This window comes from Pseudophryne corroboree, chromosome 2 (assembly GCF_028390025.1).
Source record: "Pseudophryne corroboree isolate aPseCor3 chromosome 2, aPseCor3.hap2, whole genome shotgun sequence".
NCBI classification, from domain to species: domain Eukaryota; kingdom Metazoa; phylum Chordata; class Amphibia; order Anura; family Myobatrachidae; genus Pseudophryne; species Pseudophryne corroboree.
Window position 1 is genome coordinate 584658620 of NC_086445.1, and position 15400 is coordinate 584674019.

The following is a 15400-nucleotide window of genomic DNA, read 5'->3' on the forward strand; positions in this document are numbered from 1 at the left end:
GCCCACAGTTTGCTACATCACCACATACCACCTAGTACTGTAATCTAAATCACCCAGTAGACTAAATTAGCAGCATGGTTTAGCACAGTGTGCGGCTGCATGTATCGCAGGTGATAATGGCAGGAAAACACTTGTATTTGCCTGCCGTAACTCCTGAAATATACGCGTTATATTAGATTAGCATGCGATGGAGAAGAAAACAGAAACAACATTGATTACCAGTTGAACCGTCTTCTGTGATTCTCAAACACAGATCTGGCTAACTCACTCACCTCTGCAGCAAACAGAAGGTGACGTTAAATAAAGAATAGCTATTTCATATTGAGGCGATATTACCACCTTCCCCTTCCCCCGTCCAAGTACTGCACAGACATTGCCCCAGTTCCCACAATAGGGGGGATTTTACAGGGCTGCAGACTGTGGGATTAGCAGAGCCCCTATTGTTTCCCGAAGCGTCTGGTCCATCTAGCTGAAGAGTCAGCGGGATCACTGGTAGCAGACAATATTAACCTCTTCCCCTCTATTTGCTTTCAATGACAAGTCTTTGTGTTCCCCCTGGCACACACACTATCAGGGAGTTGGATAACCAGGTGTCATGTTGTTTGATTGCAATTAAGAGTTAATAAAAGCAAACCACTGACAATTTAAAACCCCCAAAATCATCTGCAGTATTACAACAAAGCGTGACTAGTTATTTTATTCTCTCTCGCTACCACTACAAACTGACTGGTTCTGCCTTGGTAACTCTGCACCCAATCCGCTTGTACTGGCCTTGCATCTTAAGAATATCCATTTCCTATTAACCCTCAGTTTCCCTCTTGTTAACTGCAACACATCCTGCTCTACAGTAACCTTTGTTATATCTGCAACCTGCGGCTATTAAATGCACTCCAGTATCTCTCCACTAACAATGCTTCCTATTATTTCCAATCAGCAACTACTTTTTCCTGTATTTCTACACAGCTACCCTGGCCCCAAGCATAGTGTTACTGTATCCGTCCTGGGCCTGGTGATCTTGTTCTCCACTATTAACATCCTACACTTCCTTCTGTTCACATAGTAACCTTCTGTTGTATCCTTCTCCAGCCTCCAAGCACCATGTGCCTGTTTAAACAAGTTGTAGGGTGCAAAGACTTGTTATTAATAGGATTTTAACAATAGTGCGCTGCGTGTGCAAGACGAGAGGAATTCGGTGTAATCGCCAGACAATGAGAGAAGTCTGACTTCTACAAGAGTTGGTATAAGGAATTTTAGGCACACTGAATGGATCTATTTACACCAAAAGAAATTCACTAGTAACACAATATATTAACATGGACAACTACATTCACTACTACATATAAAGAATATGCAGCAAACAGGTAAGAAGTGTATCCTATAGGGACATGCTGTGCAGTAGTCACTGTGTACAAATAACATTTTCCTGGCTATATATTGTGATATGATGACTTCAAATAACTATAAAGCAGCCATCCAGAGGCTACTGGTGATCGAGGGAAGTGAATACTGTGGTTTCTATTGCTGCTTATTATCCTGTGTTACACAACGGTAGAATACAGTCATTTTCCCGGAATGTGATTTGGGGATTTTTACAAGTAGTAATTAACACTGTGTGACTCCATGCAGGTCACTGGCCAAATATCTCATTGCAAATGCATCATTAATCCTTATGACGACCATAAGAAAACCGCACTGGCTGCTCCTATATGAGAGCATGTTGTATTTTCAGTGCAGCACATTCCAGTGGAAATGGGCCATTTGTATTCTTTTGTTTCTGTTCCAGTGATTACATGGATAAAGAATCAGTAAGGCCACCTGTGCTCCCAATGCGTTTTCCTGCAACAACTTGCATAGAACTGCCCTAGATGTAAGAGGGAATCCATGAGGAAGCTCTACATTTACAATCTATTACACACAGCAGTCATTAGGTCACAGGCCTTCTTGTCTAGTCATAATGAGAACACTGATGAGAGGGGATCAGGCAGTCATAAAGACATTGCCAAAGTCACACTGAACAGAAAGAGGACTTTGATCTCTTTAGGAAGGGAGTTTACTCATGAGAAATAACACGTTAATGGTGCGGTGGTCAATAGTCACATTTGCTGTCACTGCCCAAACAAACATGTATTACATATGTTTGTGCAAATTTGTAATGATTCTATTTTAATTGCATCTCTTATTCTAATAAAGTTTTTTAAACATCTATATCCATACTCATATCTATATATAACTATTTCCCATAACGCCTTCATAATATTTATCTGTATACCTTCTGCTAAAACCCATTTACTGTATCCCTCCCTATAACTTAATCTACCTCCTATAGGGGGGTACACACGGAGAGTGACCAGATTGCTTAGAAGTTAAGCACAGATCTCTATGTGCGTTGCCATCGCCGGTGCTCGATTGGACTGGTCACTAATTTCACCGCTGGGTGAAATGAGCAGCCCCCCCTTGCTCAGCACACATCGCGCTGTGCTGAGCGGGGGGAGAGATGTGTGCTGAGCAGTCACTGATAGATCACTCAGGACACATCTCTCCCCTTACGTACGGGGATTAAGTCCTCTGCAATAAATTCAATTAATTCCATGGGTGGAATGCATCAAACCTCAGAAAATGCCATTTTTGAAGGTTGTGCCGCTTATCACATATGCGGAAGCAGAGCCAGATTATTGGAGGGGCGACATGGGGCAGTTGTCCTGGGTCTCCCACACATTGCTAAGCTGCATAGCCACATTACCGCACAGTCATGTTCCCATGCATAGGCTTACACACGGGGGGTTTTGTCCAGAGCTACCTTACACATGGAAGGTGAATCTCCTGGTGCTGAGTGCAGCTGTGCATCGGTGATGCTTGTAGCCTGCAGTCACAATGGGGGGAGCGACAATAAAACAGCAGCATGCTATGGGGTCTGGCAGACACACTACTCCTGCCGCCATTTTGACTCATCCTCTGTCAACCCCTCCAGGAGGATGTGCCCCACCACAACCCTGCCTCCACCCACGCCTGCGGATCAGCAGTTCAGCACTGTCTGGCCACCCGCTGGAGAGACCTGGCTGCCGTGGCCCTCCATGCTCCTCCGCACTGGAGGTAAGTGAGCTACAGCCCTTCCTCCCTCTCTGCAGCGGCCGCCCTGTCCTCCTCCTCCCTGTGCGGCTGTGTGTGTGTGTTGGGGGGGGATGTTGAGCTGGGAAGCTCCCACAGCTTTGTTGCCCCTGGGCCCCCACATGCCTTAATCTGGCCCTATGCGGTAGGCAATGCCATCTTTAGATATGAGCCTATCCCCCCATTATAAGCATGTTTCCTGTTAGAGGGATCCAAACGGATGCTTCCCAGCACCCCCTGTGCTGGATCCCTCCCAGCACCCCTCTGTGCATGAATAGCTAGATGCATGCACAGAGGGACTCTGGGTCCCAAATCCAGAAGTATTTCTATCGCAAAGACAGCACTTAGCGGGACAAGCATCCTTTGTGATTTTCTTCAAGCATACAATATAAATTAACACTGTTATGCTTGCGATGAGTAGTGGGATGCATAACATGCAAAATGCCATGTGTCATTTTGACTACAAATTCTATTTCTACACATAGTGGGTATCCAATTAACGTGATCCATGATCATGGCTAATGTTATCACACCTATCTCCCGAAAAAATAAGAATTTACTTACCGATAATTCTATTTCTCATAGTCCGTAGTGGATGCTGGGGACTCCGTCAGGACCATGGGGAATAGCGGCTCCGCAGGAGACAGGGCACAAAAAGTAAGCTTTTAGGATCACATGGTGTGTACTGGCTCCTCCCCCTATGACCCTCCTCCAAGCCTCAGTTAGGTACTGTGCCCGGACGAGCGTACACAATAAGGAAGGATCTTGAATCCCGGGTAAGACTCATACCAGCCACACCAATCACACCGTACAACTTGTGATTTGAACCCAGTTAACAGTATGATAACAACGAAGAAGCCTCTGAAAAGATGGCTCACAACAATAATAACCCGATTTTTGTAACAATAACTATGTACAAGTATTGCAGACAATCCGCACTTGGGATGGGCGCCCAGCATCCACTACGGACTATGAGAAATAGAATTATCGGTAAGTAAATTCTTATTTTCTCTAACGTCCTAGTGGATGCTGGGGACTCCGTCAGGACCATGGGGATTATACCAAAGCTCCCAAACGGGCGGGAGAGTGCGGATGACTCTGCAGCACCGAATGAGAGAACTCCAGGTCCTCCTTAGCCAGAGTATCAAATTTGTAAAATTTTACAAACGTGTTCTCCCCTGACCACGTAGCTGCTCGGCAAAGTTGTAATGCCGAGACCCCTCGGGCAGCCGCCCAAGATGAGCCCACCTTCCTTGTGGAGTGGGCATTTACAGATTTAGGCTGTGGCAGGCCTGCCACAGAATGTGCAAGTTGGATTGTGCTACAGATCCAACGAGCAATCGTCTGCTTAGACGCAGGAGCACCCATCTTGTTGGGTGCATACAGGATAAACAGCGAGTCAGATTTTCTGACTCCAGCCGTCCTTGAAATATATATTTTCAATGCTCTGACAACGTCCAGCAACTTGGAGTCCTCCAAGTCGCTAGTAGCCGCAGGCACCACAATAGGCTGGTTCAAGTGAAAAGCCGAAACCACCTTAGGCAGAAACTGAGGACGCGTCCGCAGTTCTGCCCTGTCCGAATGGAAAATCAGATATGGGCTTTTGTACGATAAAGCCGCCAACTCTGATACTCTCCTGGCTGAAGCCAGGGCCAGTAGCATGGTTACTTTCCATGTAAGATACTTCAAATCTACCGATTTGAGCGGCTCAAACCAATGGGATTTGAGAAAATCCAAAACTACGTTGAGATCCCACGGTGCCACTGGAGGCACAATCGGGGGCTGTATATGTAGTACACCTTTGACAAAGGTTTGTACTTCAGGCACTGAAGCCAATTCTTTCTGGAAGAAAATCGATAAGGCCGAAATTTGAACCTTAATAGACCCCAATTTGAGGCCCATAGACAATCCTGCCTGCAGGAAATGTAGGAATCGACCCAATTGAAATTCCTCCGTTGGGGCCTTCTTGGCCTCACACCACGCAACATATTTTCTCCAAATGCGGTGATAATGTTGTGCGGTCACTTCCTTCCTGGCTTTAATCAAGGTAGGAATAACTTCCTCTGGAATGCCCTTTTCTTTTAGAATCCGGCGTTCAACCGCCATGCCGTCAAACGCAGTCGCGGTAAGTCTTGGAACATACAAGGTCCCTGCTGAAGCAGATCCCTTCTTAACGGTAGAGGCCACGGCTCTTCCGTGAGCATCTCTTGAAGTTCCGGGTACCAAGTCCTTCTCGGCCAATCCGGAGCCACGAGTATTGTTCTTACTCCCCGTAGCCGTATAATTCTCAGTACCTTTGGTATGAGAGGCAGAGGAGGAAACACATACACGGACTGGTACACCCACGGTGTTACCAGAGCGTCCACAGCTATTGCCTGAGGGTCTCTTGACCTGGCGCAATATCTGTCCAGTTTCTTGTTGAGGCGGGACGCCATCATGTCCACCTTTGGTTTTTCCCAACGGTTCACAATCATGTGGAAGACTTCTGGATGAAGTCCCCACTCTCCCGGGTGGAGGTCGTGTCTGCTGAGGAAGTCTGCTTCCCAGTTGTCCACTCCCGGAATGAACACTGCTGACAGTGCTATGATATGATTTTCCGCCCAGCGAAGAATCCTTGCAGCTTCTGTCATTGCTCTTCTGCTTCTCGTGCCGCCCTGTCTGTTTACGTGGGCGACTGCCGTGATGTTGTCCGACTGGATCAACACCGGCTGACCCTGAAGCAGCGGTTTTGCCAGGCTTAGAGCATTGTAAATCGCTCTTAGCTCCAGTATATTTATGTGAAGAGACGTCTCCAGGTTTGACCACACGCCCTGGAAGTTTCTTCCCTGTGTGACTGCTCCCCAGCCTCGTAGGCTGGCATCCGTAGTCACCAGGACCCAGTCCTGTATGCCGAATCTGCGGCCCTCTAACAGATGGGCACTCTGCAACCACCACAGAAGAGACACCCTTGTTCTTGGTGACAGTGTTATCCGCTGATGCATGTGCAGATGCGATCCGGACCATTTGTCCAGCAGATCCCACTGAAATATTCGTGCGTGGAATCTGCCGAATGGAATTGCTTCGTAAGAAGCCACCATCTTTCCCAGGACTCTTGTGCATTGATGTACTGACACATTTCCTGGTTTTAGGAGGTTCCTGACAAGTTCGGACAACTCCCTTGCTTTCTCCTCCGGGAGAAACACCTTTTTCTGAACAGTGTCCAGAATCATTCCCAGGAACAGCAGACGTGTCGTCGGGGTCAATTGAGATTTTAGAAGATTCAGAATCCACCCGTGTTGTTGAAGCACTACTTGGGTTAGTGCTACTCCGACTTCCAGCTGTTCTCTGGACCTTGCCCTTATCAGGAGATCATCCAAGTAAGGGATAATTAATACGCCTTTTCTTCGTAGAAGAACCATCATTTCGGCCATTACCTTGGTAAAGACCCGAGGTGCCGTGGACAAACCAAACGGCAGCGTTTGAAACTGATAATGACAGTTTTGTATCACGAACCTGAGATACCCTTGGTGTGAAGGGTAAATTGGGACATGCAGATAAGCATCTTTTATGTCCAGGGACACCATGAAGTCCCCTTCTTCCAGATTCGCTATCACTGCTCTGAGTGACTCCATCTTGAACTTGAATTTCTGTATGTACAGGTTCAAGGATTTCAGATTTAGAATAGGTCTTACCGAACCGTCCGGCTTCGGTACCACAAATAGTGTGGAATAATACCCCTTTCCCTGTTGTAGGAGGGGTACCTTGACTATCACCTGCTGAGAATACAGCTTGTGAATGGCTTCCAATACCGTCGCCCTTTCTGAGGGAGACGTTGGTAAAGCAGACTTTAGGAACCGGCGAGGGGGAGACTTTTCGAATTCCAACTTGTAACCCTGAGATACTACCTGCAGGATCCAAGGGTCCACCTGTGAGCGCGCCCACTGTGTGCTGAAAATCTTTAGTCGACCCCCCACCGCCCCTGAGTCCGCTTGCACAGCCCCAGCGTCATGCTGAGGGCTTTGTAGAAGCCGGGGAGGGCTTCTGTTCGTGGGAAGTAGTTGCTTTCTGCACCCTCTTACCCCTTCCTTTGCCTCTGGGCAAATATGACTGTCCTTTTGCCCGCTTGTTCTTATAGGAACGAAAGGACTGCGGCTGAAAAGACGGTGTCTTTTTCTGTTGGGAGGTGACCTGAGGTAAAAAAGTGGATTTTCCGGCTGTTGCCGTGGCCACCAGATCCGATAGACCGACCCCAAATAATTCCTCTCCTTTATACGGCAATACTTCCATATGCCGTTTGGAATCCGCATCACCTGACCACTGTCGCGTCCATAAACTTCTTCTGGCAGATATGGACATCGCACTTACTCTCGATGCCAGAGTGCAAATATCCCTCTGAGCATCTCGCATATAAAGAAAAGCATCCTTTAATTGCTCTATAGTCAATAAAATACTGTCCCTATCCAGGGTATCAATATTTTCAGTCAGGGAATCCGACCACACCACCCCAGCACTGCACATCCAGGCTGAGGCTATTGCTGGTCGCAGTATAACACCAGTATGTGTGTATATACTCCTCAGGGTAGTTTCCAGCCTCCTATCAGCTGGATCCTTGAGGGCGGCCGTATCAGGAGACGGTAACGCCACTTGTTTTGATAAGCGTGTGAGCGCCTTATCCACCCTAGGGGGTGTTTCCCAGCGCGCCCTAACCTCTGGTGGGAAAGGGTATAATGCCAATAACTTCTTTGAAATTAGCAGTTTTCTATCGGGGTTAACCCACGCTTCATCACACACGTCATTCAATTCCTCTGATTCTGGAAAAGCTACAGGTAGTTTTTTCACACCCCACATAATACCCCCCTTTGAGGTACCTGCAGTATCAGAGATATGCAAAGCCTCCTTCATTGCCGTGATCATATAACGTGTGGCCCTATTGGAAAATACGTTTCTTTCTTCACCGTCGACACTAGATTCATCTGTGTCGGTACCTGTGTCGACTGACTGAGGTAAGGGACGTTTTACAGCCCCTGACGGTGCCTGAGACGCCTGGACAGGTACTAACTGGTTTTCCGGCCGTCTCATGTCGTCAACTGACTTTTGCAGCGTGCTAACATTATCACGTAATTCCATAATTAAAGCCATCCATTCCGGTGTCGACTCCCTAGGGGGTGACATCACCATTACCGGCAATTGCTCCGCCTCCACACCAACATCGTCCTCATACATGTCGACACACACGTACCGACACACAGCAGACACACGGGGAATGCTCTTATCGAAGACAGGACCCCACTAGCCCTTTGGGGAGACAGAGGGAGAGTTTGCCAGCACACACCAAAGCGCTATAAAAATGTATATAAACAACCCTAAAAGGTGTTGTTTCTGTTATATGCGCTTAATATATAAAAATATCGCCAAAATATGCCCCCCTTCTCTGTTTTACCCTGTTTCTGTAGTGCAGTGCAGGGGAGAGTCCTGGGAGCCTTCCTCACAGCGGAGCTGAGCAGGAAAATGGCGCTGTGTGCTGAGGAGAATAGGCCCCGCCCCCTAAAACGGCGGGCTCTTCTCCCGGAGTTTGCGATATATGGCAGGGGTTAAATACATCCATATAGCCTCAAGGGCTATATGTGATGTATTTTAGCCATAGAAAAAGGTATTATACATTGCTGCCCAGGGCGCCCCCCCCAGCGCCCTGCACCCTCAGTGACCGCTGGTGTGAAGTGTGCCGACAACAATGGCGCACAGCTGCAGTGCTGTGCGCTACCTTATGAAGACTGAAAGTCTTCTGCCGCCTGTTTCCGGACCTCTGGACCTCATCAACTTCGGCATCTGCAAGGGGGGTCGGCGGCACGGCTCCGGGACCGGACTCCATGGCTGGGCCTGTGTACGATCCCTCTGGAGCTAATGGTGTCCAGTAGCCTAAGAAGCAAATCCATCCTGCACGCAGGTGAGTTCACTTCTCTCCCCTAAGTCCCTCGTAGCAGTGAGCCTGTTGCCAGCAGGACTCACTGAAAATAAGAAACCTAAAAAACTTTTTCTAAGCAGCTCTTTATGAGAGCCACCTAGATTGCACCCTGCTCGGACGGGCACAAAAACCTAACTGAGGCTTGGAGGAGGGTCATAGGGGGAGGAGCCAGTACACACCATGTGATCCTAAAAGCTTACTTTTTGTGCCCTGTCTCCTGCGGAGCCGCTATTCCCCATGGTCCTGACGGAGTCCCCAGCATCCACTAGGACGTTAGAGAAATCTGGTTATTGCAGCATCTATCTTACCTATCCTATTCCAAATCAGCGGTAACAGCAATTGCGCGACAACTGTAGCCGGCAAAAGCATAGGAAAAAGTGGGGAATATGTCTGTACCCTGACAAATGCAAAACAAATATCGGAGAACATTACAGAAGTTTATTAGTGGCCATGATATAACTAATTGGTGTCACTACATTGGGTCAAACAGCTGTTATATACATTTTTTTTTTAAACGCTGGAAAATGTTAGAAAGGATTTTTTTCTGCAAAATAAGCGCTCTCATTAAATGTGGGGTACATAGAAATGGGTACAAGTATATATTTGGGTCATGTTAGGTAACTTTCAAAAAATAGTGGAAACGGATGGATTACTCCCACCTGCAAGCCTAAAAACACTTGTCTCACTCATAAAGCACCCCAATATACCTGTCCCATACCTTGTACCCCAATTTCCATAACTTTCCATTTTTTTACCCCAAAAATGGCATGTCAATATTGGTTAATTAAAAACTTCTACATGCCTAATTAGGGCACTGAGCCCAATCCCAACATTTTTAGCTTAAATAGGGATTTTGCACTACTTATCACCTGCTCAGAGATGGTGAAGAGAAATCCACAATAAACCCTATGGAGACTTATTGCTGATAACTTATCGCCGCTAATAGGATAACAAATTATTGCATATGTGATAATTTATCTCAATATCGCGGCTAATTGGATACCCCCCCATAACTTACTCCCTACAATCAAATTTTTATTATTATCCTTTATTTATATCGCGCCACATAGGATCCACAGCGCCCAACTACAGAGTAAACAAATAAGCAAAACATGAAGACAGTGACTGACAGTTCAATACAATATAGGACAAGTACAGGGTATATAAACATAGCTGCGTCAGCAGACATCACTGAAATAAGTATCAGGGTGGTAGAAAACCCAGGGATTTGGTGCCGTCAACGGTATTGAAAAGAAGTATTGAAAAGAAGATAGGTTAAGAGACGTAAAAGCACATGAGGGAAGAGGGCTCTGCTAGTGAAAAATTACATTCTAAAGGGGAGGGGCACACAGACAGGGGTGATACAGATCGGGTAGAAATGATCATGGGCCACAGAGGGTTAGGATGAGATTTGGCTGGGTTTGGTGAAGAAGTGGGTCTTGAGAGCCCGTTTGAAGTTTTGTACAGAGGTGGAGAGTCTGAGGGGGAGAGGAAGAGAATTCCAGAGAAACAGAGCGGCACTTGCAAAATCTTGGGAGGTAGGAGTGTATCCGGTCTCTAGGACCACCACACTTAGGTCGACTACTATTGGTTGACAGTAAGTAGGTCGACATGGTTTCCAGGTCGACATGTTCTAGATCGACATGAGTTTTGTTTTGTTTTTATTAACTTTTTTGAACTTTTTCATGCTTTACGATCCACGTGGACTACAATTGGGAATGGTAACCTGTGGCAAGCACAGCGGTAGCGGAGCGAGGCACCTTGCCCAAAGTAATGGCGAGCGAAGCGAGCCTTGTGAGGGGACTTGGTCCACTAATTGGGGTTCCCGGTCACTCTACGGAGAAAATGTCACCCAAAAAAATAAAAAAACTCATGTCGACCTTCTGTCATGTCGACCTTGTACATGTCAACCTAGAGACCAACTCAACCTACTTACTGTCAACCAATAGTGGTCGACCTAAGTGTGGTCGACCCCATGATCCACCTCCGAGTGGGAGGAGGTAATCAGTAGGCAGGAGAGGCAGCGTGCATTAGCAGAGTGAAGAGGACGGTTGGGAGTGTAAAGGAAGATAAGGTCAGAGATGTAACTGGGAGAGGAGTGGGTGAGGGCTTTGTAATACCCCTTTTCCACTAGCTAAATTTACCCGTGTTTTTGCATGGGGGCGTGCATCAACACGGATTTTTAGTAAGTGGAAATGGCTCAACGTGGGTTGGGTGACCCTGGAATCCTACCCGGGTAGCTGCCTGGGTTGAACATTGTAACACAGTAATGACTAGGGTAATTGTGCAGCGAAAGCGGTCATTACCCGTGTTTTCAGACCCGAGTAACATCAATAGCTTTTACAGAGCTTACCCGGGTTAAGTGGAAACAGATCCGACCCGGGAATAACCCGTGTCGAAGTGCAGTGGAAACGGCGAGGCCGACACAGGTTGTAGCCGGGTTAAACATCCTGGATCGGACCCGGTACACAGGTGGAAAAGGGGTATAAGTGAGTGTGAGAAGCTTGAAATGGATTCTGAAAGGGAGCCAGTGAAGGACTAGTTAGAGAGGGGATGTGGATGTAGTGCGTTTGGTGAGGAAGAAGATCCGGGCAGCAGCACTGAGAATAGATTGGAGTGGAGAGAGGTATGTGTTAGGGATGTCAGTCAGGAGGAGATTACAGTAGTCCAGTCTGGAGATGACCAGTGAGTGGATAAGGGTCTGAGTGGCATCCTGGGTGAGAAAGGGTCTGATCCTGGGAATATTTTTCAGATGAAAATGACAGGTTTGTGAGAGGTGCTGAATGTGGGGTTTGAAGGAGAGGGAGGAGTCAAGGATTACTCCAAGACAGGTCACTTGCGGACCAGAGGAGATAGTAGTGCCACCAATAGACGCTTCATACATGTCCTCTGATGAAGGGGAATAAAATGGAATCCCTGAAACGTTGATAAACTAATTTTATATATATATATATATATATATATATATATATATACATATATTACCATATTATCCCTTTAAAGCAGACTCTCATGAACTACACATGCTCTGTGGCTGGCTGACTTTTAAGGTGGGTACGAATCAGGTTAAACGAGGGATGATAAACAGCATATATACATATATATCAGGGACATGCAGTGAGGTAAATGGCTCAGGAGGCACTGGCTAGCACCAGAGCTAGATTTACATACAATATATGAGCCAAAGGGATCATGTGGGAATTATACACAGGTGCAGCAGTATATTGTCCTTGAAATTTGGTGAGTTTTGATCAGAGATGAGAGGAAAATGTAGGCAGGTGCATAGACTTTTCACTCCAGAGTTTTAACTATAAAAATGAATAGAATAATACAAAGAATATATTTCTAACATTCTCTATGTATTTTTTATATACGTTACACAGTCAAACCTCTTGCACAAACATTAGTATGACAGGAAAGGCTCTGTCTCACTTCACCGCACGTCACTGATATATATAGTAGTATAGTCCACACTCACATATATCCATAGCAATATTGCTAAGCTAGATGTACTCTGCCTAATGGAACATCGGGAAAGCACTGCCCATCTCAGTAGCCCTATGGGCATGCAACATGACCACAGGAAGTATGATGTCACAGACATTTCTACTGGATTCAGGATCGCACTCTCAAGCAGTAACACACCCCTAAAATGGTCATGACACACCTGCGTTTTTGCCACCACGATCCCCGATAATTGCTCATCTGCCACATTTGCGACATCTCTATATCAGGCCAAAAGAATGATTTATTAATAGAAATCTATAAAACTGATTCTTTAATACCCACTATTTATCTTTCCTTCTTCTCATCTTATCTTTCCATCTTCTCTAACTAACCCTGGGGGGAGATTTACTAAACCTTGGAAGAGAGAAGGTACCAACCAATCAGCTCCTGTAATTTTTCAAATACAGCCTATAACATGACAAAAGCTGATTGGTTTTAGTACTTTATCTTTCTCCAAGCTCTGACAAATCTCCCACAATTATCTCTTAATGTAACTGCTCTATGACTCCCAGTATCTCTCTATACATAACTACTTCTAAGACTCCTCCTGCCTCTCAAAATATGTTTCAAACTCTTATCTTTCGGTATTTCTCCTACTGACTTCCCTCTATATAACTGACTCCACAGCTCCACCCACATCTCCATATAACTGCTTCCACAGCTCCTCCCACAACTCCATATAACTGTTTCCACCGCTTCTCCCACAGCTCCATATAACTGCTTCCACATCTCCTCCCACATCTCCATATAACTGTTTCCACAGCTCCTCCCACATCTCTATATAACTGTTTCCACAGCTCCACCCACATCTCCATATAACTGCTTCCACAGCTCCTCCCACATCTCCATATAACTGCTTCTACAGCTCCATATAACTGCCTCCACAGCTCCTCCCACATCTCCAAATAACTGCTTCCACCGCTCCTCCCACAGCTCCATATAACTGCTTCCACAGCTCCTCCCACATCTCCATATAACTGCTTCCACAGCTCCTACCACATCTCCATATAACTGCTTCCACAACTCCTCCCACATCTTCATATAACTGATTCCACAGCTCCATATAACTGCTTCCACAGCTGCTCCCAAATCTCCATATAACTGCTTCCACAGCTCCTCCCACATCTCCATATAACTGCTTCCACAGCTCCATATAACTGCCTCCACAGCTCCTCCCACATCTCCATATAACTGCTTCCACCGCTCCTCCAACAGCTCCATATAACTGCTTCCACATCTCCATATAACTGCTTTCACAGCTCCTCCCACATCTCCATATAACTGATTCCACAGCTCCATATAACTGCTTCCACAGCTGCTCCCAACTCTCCATATAACTGCTCCCAAATCTCCATATAACTGCTTCCACAGCTGCTCCCAAATCTCCATGTAACTGCTTCCACAACTCATCCCCCATCTCCATATAACTGATTCCACAGCTCCATATAACTGCTTCCACAGCTGCTCCCAACTCTCCATATAACTGCTCCCAAATCTCCATATAACTGCTTCCACAGCTGCTCCCAAATCTCCATATAACTGCTTCCACAGCTCCTCCCAGATCTCCATATACAGTAACTGCTTCCACAGCTCCTCCCACAGCTCCATATAACTACTTCCACAGCTCCTCCCACAGCTCCATATAACTGCTTCCAATAATGTATTTCTAGATATAACTGCTCTGTACATTGTCTCCTAATTCTACATTTTACTGCTCCTTTTAACTTTTCCTGTGTCACTCTCTATATATTCACATACCATGAAACTCTCCTTTATCTATCCCCACAGATCTTTGAGGTAGACTGTATCCATGTGTCAGCAAAAACAAGCTCTATAAATTAGTAATAGGTTACCAGCTAATTACTGAATTAAAACTCATTAAAAAAAACTTACAGAAAAGCCTTTACTCTGTCTGTATATTCATTAACTCAAATTTAACAGGTCGTCTGAATAAGATTTCAAGTATACATGCACATACCCCTCCCCTATCCACTTATAAAAACATCAAAGGGAGGTATGTTAAACCGTAAATAGCAAGGAGGAAAGGGATTATGGAAATAAAGGTGTGGAGGAGGGGAAGGTGTTTTGGAAAAGAAGAAAATTGTGAAGAAGAGATGGAGCAATGTGAAGTGGGAAAGGGTGATGGAAACTTACTGGACTAGATACTGGAGAATATATGGGAACAGAAATTTGTTTGTGGGGTGGAAAAAGGACAGAGAGAGCTTTAGGAGGTGCATTACTTGTGGTCAAATACGACTTCTACTGAAAGGAGAAAGGGTCTAAGGTAACACAGGAGGGGAGATAATGGAAAGATATCTGAAAGGATAAGCTAAAGCTGTGGATGCTTATACAGTAGGTGGGTAAAGATAGCCTGAGGAGATGGGTTCCACAGTATAATGAAAAGAAAGGTTAAAGGTATAACAAAATATGGAGGGATGAGCAGTAAGAATGCAGGGAACAAGGTTACAACTAATAATCAAAAAGGAGGATATACAAATAAATCAGGTGAACATGAAAATGAAGGGAGAGAGGTGAGCTGCAAGTGGACCAGAAGTGGCAATCTGGACTGATAAGTAATACATCCATCCGAGGCTAAATTGAGAAGTTCATGAGGAGTGGTATAATAAATAACAAGTAAATGAGGTGGGAGGGAGGGCATGTACTTTACCAAAAATGGTCTAACAAAATACCCAAAAGCCTATCTAAAGTATGTTTTATAGGTAATTGTTAAGACCATGGTACCTTTTAATATACGATGCAGAATGCTGAAACTGATTTCAGTTATGTGTAGGTAAAGGGGCACTTAAATAACTGCAATTAATAGAAGAGCAGAGGCTGAGGCAGGAA

The 15400-nt window shown here is 45.7% G+C and overlaps 1 protein-coding gene across 7 annotated transcripts in view; it reads right to left on the bottom strand.

The window, feature by feature from the left end:
• The window catches only part of PTPRU (protein tyrosine phosphatase receptor type U), a 287012-nt gene that overhangs the window by 270749 nt on the left and 863 nt on the right, over positions 1-15400 (bottom strand). The gene's annotated exons all lie outside the window — the stretch shown is intronic.